Source organism: Nicotiana attenuata, unplaced genomic scaffold (genome assembly GCF_001879085.1).
Source record: "Nicotiana attenuata strain UT unplaced genomic scaffold, NIATTr2, whole genome shotgun sequence".
Classification (NCBI taxonomy): domain Eukaryota; kingdom Viridiplantae; phylum Streptophyta; class Magnoliopsida; order Solanales; family Solanaceae; genus Nicotiana; species Nicotiana attenuata.
Window position 1 is genome coordinate 227,635 of NW_017670300.1, and position 11,667 is coordinate 239,301.

Genomic DNA, 11,667 nt, shown 5'->3' on the forward strand with positions numbered 1-11,667 from the left:
CTAAATATATGCCATATAACCTAGCCTCGCCGGGCTCAAACCATCCGATGGGCGAACGATATCGGCGACCACATAAAGCCTCAAATAGATCCATCTCGATGCTGGAGTGATAGCTGTTATTATAAGAAAACTCGGCCAAGGTCAAGAATCTATCCCACTGCCCTTCGAAGTCAATAACACATGCTCTGAGCATATCCTCCAAAATTTAAACTTTCCGCTCTGACTGCCTGTCGATCTGCGGATGAAAGGTTGTGCTGAGCTCCACCTGGCACTACTAGGAAATGGGCTTATGACAACAATTATTGTAGCAACGGTTGCTATAGAATATATATGGTAACGGTTACAACCGTTACAATAGCATTTTGGTAATATTAGCACACTTTAGCTATACATCCATTGCAATTGCAAAACAATCGTTGCCATAGATGCATTTGTCGCAACGGTTATATAAAGCGTCCCAATAGAACTATCTATGGAACGGTTTTATAGTAAAATTTTTCTATTGGAACGGATATTTTTTCCCTCCTTATTTTCCCTCCTGAATTTTGTTAAATCCACCAAAACAACCCCTATTTATTTTATTTTTGAATAATTTTAATAATGTAAAATATTAAGTTAATTTTTTTTGCTCTTTCCCCCAATATCTAGCCGATACCCCTAAAGCAAAAATCCACAAATATTTCCCCTCTCAATTCGCATACCCCCAATTACAAACGCCTCTCTCTCTCTCACCAAAAATCAGCGCTCTTTCACTCTGAAAAATCCGTTGAATCTTCCTCTCTATCGTATTTCTCTCTTTCACTCTGTGAACTTTGCTATATCGTTGGATTTAAGGGGTTTTACAAATAAGTTTTGCTGATTTGGTGGACACTTCTTTGGGTATCATGAATGCGGGTGGCGAATTTTTGAGGCATTTGAGAATACTTCGCCAAACAGGTGCTCTCCCCATATCCCTAAATCCAACACCAGTGATTTTAACCATGTAAGTTCTTTTGATGCCTTTTTTTAACTCTTCAATCTATCCATGGAGGTTGTAGAATTGATCTAGGGATGGTGTATATATATTAATTGATAAATAGTACATCACAGTTGTGAATCTGAATTTTTTCTTGTTTTTTCTTAATTTTATGGTGTCAAACCAGTAATTTAAGTTGCCTTTGTGCTAGAAATAGAACTGACTTGATCTAGATGATCGCGGTGTGAAGGGTAAAAAAGGACAAGACGATTAGTTTTCAGTAGGTTGACCAGATTTTGATGCTGTAACGCAAGGAAACTTATGTATGCCAATTAGCTGATGGCAAAAGGGGAAGCATTTGAAATGCTTAAACTAAGAGACAAGTTAATTAATATTGTCTTGCTTCAAAATATAAAACCTCCTTATACCAAGCCTGTGTATAATTTGGAAAATCTGAATACATACAAGATAGCTATAGAAAGAAGTTGTCTTATGTGCACTATGAATGGGTGAGTAAGTCTTGCATCTGCGAGTAACTTTGATATAAAGACCATAATAGTTAGTTCCTTGGAGGGAGCCTAATGATGACATTGGTTCCTCAAATGGATTAGTTGATGCTGGCGTTGGATGGGCTAGAGACGACGTACCCATTGATGCCGTTGATATTCCATCTAATGCACAACATTCAAATGATACAATTATAGGAACATGGGAAGAGGAGGATGAGTTTGATGATACTGATTGGGACTGGATGGAATCAGATGATTAAAGAGGAAATTTCTGAAATTCTTTAAATATATTCTGTTTTGAGTGAGTGATAATGTTTTTATCAGTATTTTATAATTACTCTTATTTCTAATACTGATCTTTTTATTATATTTTATTTGTTTTTTTCCTTTAGCATTTTATTCTGATGCTTCAATTTTGCAGGATTTAGGATCTTGTGATATTGTTGCAGCTGTTGATGAGGTTAATAACATCCGATTAAGTACTTGTTGATAGCAACCGGTCGAGGATTGAATTGATAGTGAATTGAGGTATTGATAACATTTATAACACCTGTCATGTTACATTCTTTTCATGCTATAATACTTGTAGTTTGTGATCAGTATTCTTGTCATGTACATTGATATCATCTTCTACCTAAATAAATAGTTTGAGATCAGTATTCAGTTAATTGACCAAATCTTCACTTATCAGAAATTATAGGGAATCAAATTAAGTTTCCAGAACGTATCACAATGTTGCTGTATCCTTGTACATTGGTGAAGTAGATAAATGATGAAGAAAACCGGAACCATCATCTCAGTTTGCAAACCAAGAAAACATCTATAAGCAAAAGAAAAGACCCCAATTTTCTCAAAGATCTAAACTTTGGAAACTAAGGAGATATGCTTGAACATGCTCAGTAAAGTAGTTAGGTAAAACACAGTGTTTTCCAGAAGGAAAAAGATGGAGTAGAAAAAGAAAAAGAAAAAAAAGAGCACTAATACAAAGATATGCGGTGACAAGAAAAAGGGGTTGAACTTGCTTACTTAGTTTACAAGATTGGAATATAATTTGTGAGAGAATATAGTAAAAGTGTTGGGAAGGGGAAGCAGTAGAAGAGACTCACTTTAGCTCAACTATGGCCATAAATGTGTTTATAGCTAGAAAAGATTTGTTTGAGTTGTGGAATTCTTCTTTTACCATATTGAGGTATGTTCTGTATATAGCTTTTCTTGATTACCATATTCATTGCATTCTTTTATCTTGTCAAGCTTACATTGTTCCAATTTGAAGTGAAAATGGTCAGTTTGGTAAGCCACTTATGGATACTGGTCAAGCCTTGGAAAACTTAATGCTTTTATATTTCATCATTTTATGCACAACCTCTCTATGATGTGTCAATTCCACTTCATCATTTATTTTTCTTTTCTTGAACGTGTGTTAACAGTACATATATAAACTAATTTATCAATGGAAAATGTTAGCATGATTTGACATGCATTGAAATAGAGATGCATATTATCATAGAGAGGCATTTTAGTTCTTCATGAAATGTAGCATATTATCTTGAACGTGTATTAACAGTACATATATAACTAACAGATGCATACTCTTAAATCATTCTAGCAATCCTTCCTTATACTACTTAGTGCAGGGAGAATAGATTTGATTCCAGATTTTGATTCTTTTCTGTTGTTTAATTTGCAATTTCATTAATTTTGAACAGAGGAAAGCAGATCACGAATTTAAGTAGTCATGAATCAGGAAGGGCGCTCAAGTAAAAATAAAAAAGTTACAAAAATGCATTGCGGCTGGATCACTTGTATCTTTGCGAAACCTAAAGGTTTTGTCATTGAAAACAAAAAGAGTTGTTAAAGCTACAAGGTCAAATGAAAAGCATCAGCTAAATTTAATTGACAAAAAGAGTTGATTCCACTACTCGTACTTCACAAATGGTACAAGAACAATTTGAGGATTCTTCTAATCATGAAACAACGAACAATCCGAGGAACAAGGCAAGAACATATAAATTTCAATCGTCAACCATAACAATAATGACTTTTGGTGATTATTCTTTCTTCATATTAATGCAGGTCCTTCTGCCGAAAAAAGAAAAAGAGGCAGAACTCAGATGCAAAGTGTTCATGGTAGAAGAGAGCGAAGCAAATTGTGCTAAATGAGAACAATTAACCCATAGGTCCTACTGATACAGCTGTAAAAGTGTTGGGTAGTTTTCTTGGAACATTGGCAAGGAATGCGATCTTTTGTCCTCTTAATGTATTTAATTGGAGAAAACTTGAAACAAAAGAAGATATGTGGAAATATGTCAAGGTTTGAAGTTCACAATATTTAATAGGCGTGGATGATATTTCATATCTTTTATACTAACCTAACTATACCAAATTTGAAGGAAAAATATAACATTCCTGAAGGTGGGAAAGCGTGGGTTTTTAAATCAATTCAAACTGCTTGGAGAAAGTATAAGAATCCGTTAAAGAAAGACCTTTTTGAACCTTATGAAAATGACGAGCTTCGAATGGAGAAAAGGCCGGTTGATGTTCCGGATTCTCAATTTAGAGAGCTTCTTAAATATTGGAACGCTGATCCTTACAAGGTAAAGCTAAGTAATTTGCTGAAAATGTATGATTTTCATTTAATTAGAAATCATGGACAACTCATCTTAATAGCTGACCTGAAAGTGGAGTACTTATCTTAAAGAAAAGATAACACTACATCCTTTCTGGTGATAATTGGTGTTAAAATAACAACAGTACTCTATTGTTTAAAGTTGATTAATTGAACATAGCATATCAATCAACTACATCTAAATCAGAAGATTAATTAGGGTGAAAAAAGAAAAGAAGACTAGAATAAGGTAAGAGGTTAAGTTTTCTTTGTTGAGAATTGTTCGCGTTATGCATGATTGATCTGATCGGTTCTTATAGTGCTCCGCATAATATCCCATGTACCTGGTTGAATGAAAAATGGTTTCAGACACCGGGTATTCACGTTATATATGGGACAAGTATAGGAAATGATATGAATTTAGTTGTTCTACTTTTGTATGGCTTTTTTCCATAAATGGATTTAGCTGTACCGCTCCACAAAGTTATGGTTTTGAGTAACTATGTTGTTTGATTTTAACTGGACTATCCACTTTGTCATCCGAAAATTGTTCTTAATCTATTCTTTCTAGCTACATGCCTTTTCCATCAAGAGCAGCTTCAGGTATGTTTTCATTGTACTTCATGCTATCATTGCTCACTTCTCGGTTAAGGAAGTCATCCGCTTCAGTTGGATTATTAGCATCCACCAGACCATGTTCAATTGTTTTTATTGTACTCCGTGTTGTCAAAGTTGATGTGCTCATTTCTTTTGTGCTTTCTGATTTTAAGTTTTTAAATTTCATTCAATTGTACGTGGTTCATTGTTCATCAATATTGGTGTTACTTGAAGCATTTGGAAGTTCTGAAATTGCTGAAAGTTTCTTGTAGATCTTGATTGTATATGGTTGTGGTGTTGGTTCTAATTAATTAAAGCTCCAGCTGTAAAGGAGAAATATAATGTAAACTAAAAAAACACTTTAGGTTCCCTTATTGGCAAATTGGTCATAATGCATCACTAAATTATGATTATGGGTTAAAAAGTGAATATCTTTATTTAGTGTTTGCTATAACTTGTTGATTTAACCAAACATAATTGCTTATTAGATTTAATTAGAAAACGTTCTAGTAATAATTTTCTTATCATCTACTTGATTTTCCAAAAGGATGCGATGACCCAAAAGGGTCATCTTTCGATTTAGAATCCGTTTCTGTGTTCTGAGGCCTTGAAAACCTCCTTTTATCTCTCCTCGATTTGCGTGCGTAGTCCGGGCGCGATGCCCGAAGGCTTTTGTGTAAAAAATTTAGAGAATAATGATGTTTGGCTTAAAAACATGACTTTAGTTGACTTCGGTCAACATTTTGGGTAAACGGACCCGGACACATGTTCCGACGGTCCCAAAGGGTCCGTAGTAAAATATGGGACTTGGGCGTATACCCGGAATCGAATTCCGAGGTCCCTAGCCCGAGGAATGAATTTTTGAAGAAAATTGTTTGCTGGAAAATATAAAGGTTTTTAGAAATTGAATAGTGTTGGAACTTGATGGTATCGGGCCTGTATTTTGGTTCCAGAGCCCGGTACAAGTCCGTTATAATATTTAAGTCATATCTGTGAAATTTGGTGAAAACGGAAGAGAGCAGAGGCCGCAATTGCGAACATCTGTTTGCATTTGCGAAGGCAGCCGGTCAGACCAAGCTTCGCATTTGCGAAGTATTGGTTGCATTTGCGAGTTTGCAATTGCGAACCTGTGATCGCAAATGCGATACTTGCAACTGCTCAAAAACAGGTTTTGACGGGATTTCAACTCATTCTTTCAAATTTTCAAACCCTAACTCCGAGAGTAGGCGATTTTGAGGGAAGATTTTCATACCAGATCATTGGGTAAGTGTCTCTAATCAATTTCCGACTATAATTTGCGATTATATCTTAGATTTAACATTAAATTCATGAGAATCTAAAGGAAAATTTGGGAAAATTTGTAGAATCTTTCAAAAAAATGTAAAATGATGATTTGAAGGTAAAAATAGCACGGTCTAGCCAGTTTTTGGACTGGTCATTCAAAAATAGCCAGCGTTTACCAAGTCAATGAAAAATAGCCACTATTTTGCTGCAACAGAGACCGGTCCAGCATAATATACTGGAGTTCGGTGCACCTGTGTATGAACTTCCAGCATATTATGCTGGAACTCCAACACACGGAAAGTTCCAGCATAATATACTGGAGATTCGAGCACTTGTAACTTCCAGTATATTATACTGGACCAGTATACTTTGCTGGAACTCCAGTATATTATGCTGGAGTCCTAGTGTACTTATGCTGGAACTCCATCATATTATGCTGGAGTTCCAGCATACTTATCCTGGAACTCCAGTATAATATGCTGGAGTTCAAGTATACTTATGCTGGAACTCCAGCATAATATACTGATGTATTTTTCAGGTCTTGAATAGTGTTTTCCGCTCAGATTTATCTTTACATGAAAAGTGGCTAGATTTCAATTACTTTTGAAACTGGGCTATTTTTGAACGACCACTTGTAAATCTGGTTATTTTTGAATTTCTCCCGATTTGAAGGACCAAATGATATCGGAATTTGATAATTTTTGTATGGTTGAACTCATATTGGATGGTTGAACTCATATTGGAATGGGTATTCGTACTTTGTAAAATTTATCGGGTTCCGAGGTGCGAGCTCGGGGGTCGACTTTTGGACCAATTTTCCAATTTTGTTAAAGATTGAGACTTTATGATCCGGAATAGTTTCTTATGTGTTTTATTTGTGCTTTGAAATGATTTTGGTTGGATTTGAGCCGTTCGGAGGCCTTTTCACCCGAGAAGTGCATTTTAGAGTATCGGTCTATCGTATTTGAGGTAAGTATCTTGCCTAACCTCGTGTGGGGGACTTCCACTTAGGATTTGAGTCTTCTATGTGGATTGCAGTCCGTGTACGCGAGGTGAAGAGTGCGTGTTCGGACTTATTTGTGGGAAGTTGGCCTTTTAGAGTTCTTAGGTCTTTATATTTACTGTGTATGAATGTGTTTTTGACATGACTGAGTTTCCTATTTACTAGTTTCACCTCTACATGCTTAATTGGAATTAATTGCTTCACGATTCACTCTTATTGCCTAATTGACTCCTATTTGATTTAATTGAAGAATTTTGCCTCTCCTATCGTCATGCTATCTTTTCATAGCTGCTTGTCTTATTTGAGAACTTTTATTTTCCCTCCTGAAATTGTTTAGTCTTAAGTGAAGCTAAGATTATCTTTCCTTAAATTGAATTATCGAGTATCATCGGAATTGTCCAACCTTAAAAAGGAGTTTCGATAACCTATATCCTTGTTGATTTGCCCTTATTTGGGACTACTTGACTCGTGTTGGTTTCCTTGTTATTGACTTGTATATTGTGGGATCGTTGCTACATGTTAGTTTTCCCGTTGTTGAACTGTTCCCTTTATGTTAGCATTCTTTTCTGTGGTTATTCTTTCTGAGCTGGTTCTACTGTTTCCTTGTGATTTACAGTCCTTGAGTTGATTTACTTGTCTTACCGTGTATTATTGGCATTGTTGTTGTTATACGTATTGTGGTGACGTACAAGTTTTCTGTTGTGCTGTAACTGTTGTTTCTGTTGGTGGCGCTGCATATTTACTTTGGGACTACGGATCGGTATTCCGGTAGATCTCCCTGCATATTTACTTTGGGACTATGGATCGGTATTCCGGAAGATCCCCCTGCATATTTACTTTGGGACTACGGATCGGTGTTTCGGTAGATCCCCATGTATATTTACTTTGGGATTACGAATCGGTATTTCGGTGGATTCTCCCTGCACATTTACGTTTGGGACTACAGGACGATATCCCAGGAGATCCTCTGCATATTTATGTTTGGGGACTACGGGTCGTTATCCTGGGAGATCCCCTGTTGCTATCTCTGTGTTATGAGCTGTGGTTTTCATTGATCCTATCCCTGTGTAAGCAACATATGTGCTGTCCGTTTTTGTCCTTATGCTTACTAGCTGGTATGAACTATGATAGGACACTTGCACAACATACACGTGACTAAGCACCCTTATCGGATAGGAGGTTCCTTGAGATTTTTGAGTATAGACGCACACTCTTGTTTACTTTCCTTCCATGTGAGAATGGCTCTTTTGGGCACGTGAGTTGTCAGTATGATTATGAGGTGTGATGAGGGCACAGGATGCCAAGTGTTAGTTTCAAGTATTGAGACCCGTATTGTATGACTATGAGATGAGGTGTCACAGGGTGACTTATATTTGAAGGATATTTGTTTGAAAGGGTTATATTCGAAAGGTACTCATTTTTAGAGAACTATTTTGGAAAAATATTTACTTGAAGGAAGTATAATTCGAAATGTTTTTATCAACTAAAAGATTTAACTAATTGGTTGAAGTTGTTGACTATGACCTAATGTGAAAGCTGCCGTAGTTGCTGAGTTATGACTTGTCCTTACTGTATTTGTGATTTCGAATTTGGGTTGTATTTTTGTTCACTTTTATGAGCTTTATTATGGTATTCCGTTGTTACTTGTTGTTTTCTTTCCTTATTGTAGTTACTGTATTGTTAGCAATATCGCTTAGCCTTTATATAGATATCTTGTTCGGTTGTTTCTATACTTATACTTGTTCTGCTTATTAGGCCAGTGGGTGTCTTGACTGTTCCTCGTCACTACTCCACCGATGTTAGTCTTGATACTTACTGGGCACCGCTGTGGTGTGCTCATACTACCCTTCTGCACATTTTTTGTGCAGATCCAGGTATTGTTCGCTAGTAGTTGTATGGCTTCTTTCCGAGGAGACTCAAGGTAGTCCTATTGTTGCGTTCGCAGGCTTCGGAGTCACCTTCCTATCTTATATTCACACTGTTGTACTTATTTCCATACGGTTGTGTTTAGAAGTTGTAGCGAAACTCTGTAGAGCTTATGATTTGTACTACCGGGTTTTGGGAATTATAAATTTTGTAGAGATTGTTGCTTCAAGACTGTTAAATCTCATTTCTTATTGTGGCATTTTAGTATGAGTTAGACTTACCTAGTCCCTAAGACTAGGTGCCATCACGATATCCAAACGGAGGAAAAGTTGGGTCGTGACAAAGGAGGGTGGTGAAGTTGGGACCTGACCTGTGCACACTGTCTTTAGAGTATTTGTTCTCAATGTTGCTAATTATATATTTGTTCTCATGCTTATTTCACAGAAGAGTGAAGAGTTAATTGTCTGTATGTTCCTATTTGCATCATATTGTTCGTTTTTCCTACTTGAAATATGGTTGAGATTTTGACTTGTACAAAGTTGGTATTCCTGACCTAGCCTTGTTGAATCTTGACTTATCTTTTTGTGTGGATGCCTCTTAATTGCAAATGAGAAATATGTTAAAGGTAATGACTTTTTTTATCTTCTTTGTAGGTGGAGAAAATGATGATAGGGAAGGCGAAGCGATGAAGATCTAGACTTTACAACTTTGATTAGAATATTTTGTTTTTGTGGGTATTACTACCTTGTTGGATAATAAATTCAGTTTGTGAATGTTTATGAGTGCTTTCGTTTGAGAATCATATAAATTTTAGTGTATTTATCGTGTGTGTAATATTTACTATTGGGTGTTTCAATTCAGCTGTTATAGTAGCCATTCAGAACCGTTCCAATAGATAAAAGTTTCATTAAAAAATGTGAACCGTTGAAATAGGTCATGCAAACTGTTACAATAGAGATCTGTAAATCGTTCCACTAGGTTATTTAAACCGATGCAATAACTTTTAATCAATTACACGAAACCGTTGCAATATCCTTAAAAAACCATTGCAATATCCTACATAATTGTTGCATTAAATCAAATAGTAACAGTTCGGACTGTTGCATTACAACTAATTGTAACGGTTGGAAACCGTTGCAATAGAGCAAAAAAACTCGGTCCATCAGAAAGAGAAATAACCGTTGCCATAGATAGTACTATAGCAACGGATGCAGAAACCGTTACAAGAACCGTTGCGTCAGAGCTATTGGCAGGCGAGCAAATGGAACGGTTGCCTTATCGCTGCAATAGACCTACTGTCGCGGTTTACATGTCTTTAGCAACAGATTTTCCAGCGTTGCAATAGGGCAATTTTCCAGTAGTGTGGGTGCCCTAATCGCTCTATAAGGCTCTCCATAAATGCAAAGTGAACTAAGGGCCTCCATCTGAAATGATGAAAAAGGCACCCCATGCAACCGGACAATCTCCTAAATGTAAATCTGGGCCAATCCCTTAGAAGAGTACGTGGTCACCACCAGAATAAAGTGTGCCGACTTGGTCAGCCTATTAACAATGATCCAAACTCCATCAAACTTCCTCAACGTCCGCAACAACCCAACTACAAAGCCCATAGTGATTCACTCCCATTTCCACTCATGTATAATCATCTGCTGGAGTAGGCCACCTAGCCTCTGGTGCTCATACTTAACCTACTGGAAATTTAAACATCTCGCTACATACTCAACTATGTCCTTCTTCATCCACCGCCACCAATAATGTTGCTCTAGGTCGCGATACATCTTCGTAGCACCTGGATGAATAGAATATCGAGAACTGTGTGCCTCTTCTATAATTTTCTCCCTCAAGCCATCAACATTAGGAACACATAGGCGATCCTGGAGTCGCAGAACACCATCCTCACTGATAGTAACCTCCTTGGCACCACCCCATACTACCGTCTCCCTAAGAACTAGCAAGTGCTGATCATCGTACTAACGAGCCTTGATCCGCTCAAATAATGAAAAATGAGCCACAACACATGCAAGAACTCGACTGGGCTCTGAAATATCCAACCTCACAAGTCTGTTGGCTAAGGATTGAATGTCCAAAGCCAATGGCCTCTCCTCTACTGAAATGAATGCCAAGCTACCCATACTCTCGGCCTTTCTGCTTAAGGCATCCGCAACCACATTCGCCTTGCTCAGATGGTAAAGTATCATAGTCCTTCAGTAACTCAAGCCATCTATGTTGCCTCAAATTTAGATCCCTCTGCTTAAAAGAATGCTGCAAGCTACGATGATCAGTATAAACCTCACGGCACACCCCATAAAGATAATGCCTCCAAATCTTGAGAGCATGAATTATCATGACCAACTCCAAATCATGTACGGGGTAATTCTTCTCGTGAGACTTCAGCTGACATGAAGCATATGCAATAACTCGCCACTCTTGCATCAATACGCAACCCAAGCCAACGCATAAAGCATCGCAGTACATAGAATACATCCCTGAACTGAAAGGAAACACTAACACCGGTGCTGTAGTCAATGCGGTCTTGAGCTTTTGAAAGCTCGCCTCACAATCATCGGACCATCTGAACGAAGCACCTTTCTGGGTCAATCTAGTCAAAGGTGCTTCAATAGATGAGATGCCCTCCACAACCCGACGATAATAACCTGCTAACCCTAAGAAATTCCTGACCTCGATCGCTGTGGTAAGACGTGGCCAACTCTGGACTGCCTTGATCTTCTTGGGATCTACCTTTGTACCTCAATCGATACAACCTGTCCCAAGAATACCACAGAATCTAACCAGAACTCGCACTTGGAGAACTTAGCATATATCTTCTGTTCTCGCAAGGTCTGAAGCA

At 37.4% G+C, this 11,667-nt stretch overlaps 1 long non-coding RNA gene across 1 annotated transcript; it reads left to right on the plus strand.

Annotated features, from left to right (window-relative positions):
- The first annotated feature begins 662 nt into the window (after window positions 1-662).
- LOC109237467 lies at window positions 663-9,639 on the plus strand. Its single transcript, XR_002069632.1, has 4 exons — window positions 663-982; window positions 1,886-1,992; window positions 3,171-4,058; window positions 9,473-9,639. It is a non-coding gene; the product is annotated as an uncharacterized LOC109237467 (long non-coding RNA).
- Window positions 9,640-11,667: the final 2,028 nt, after the last annotated feature.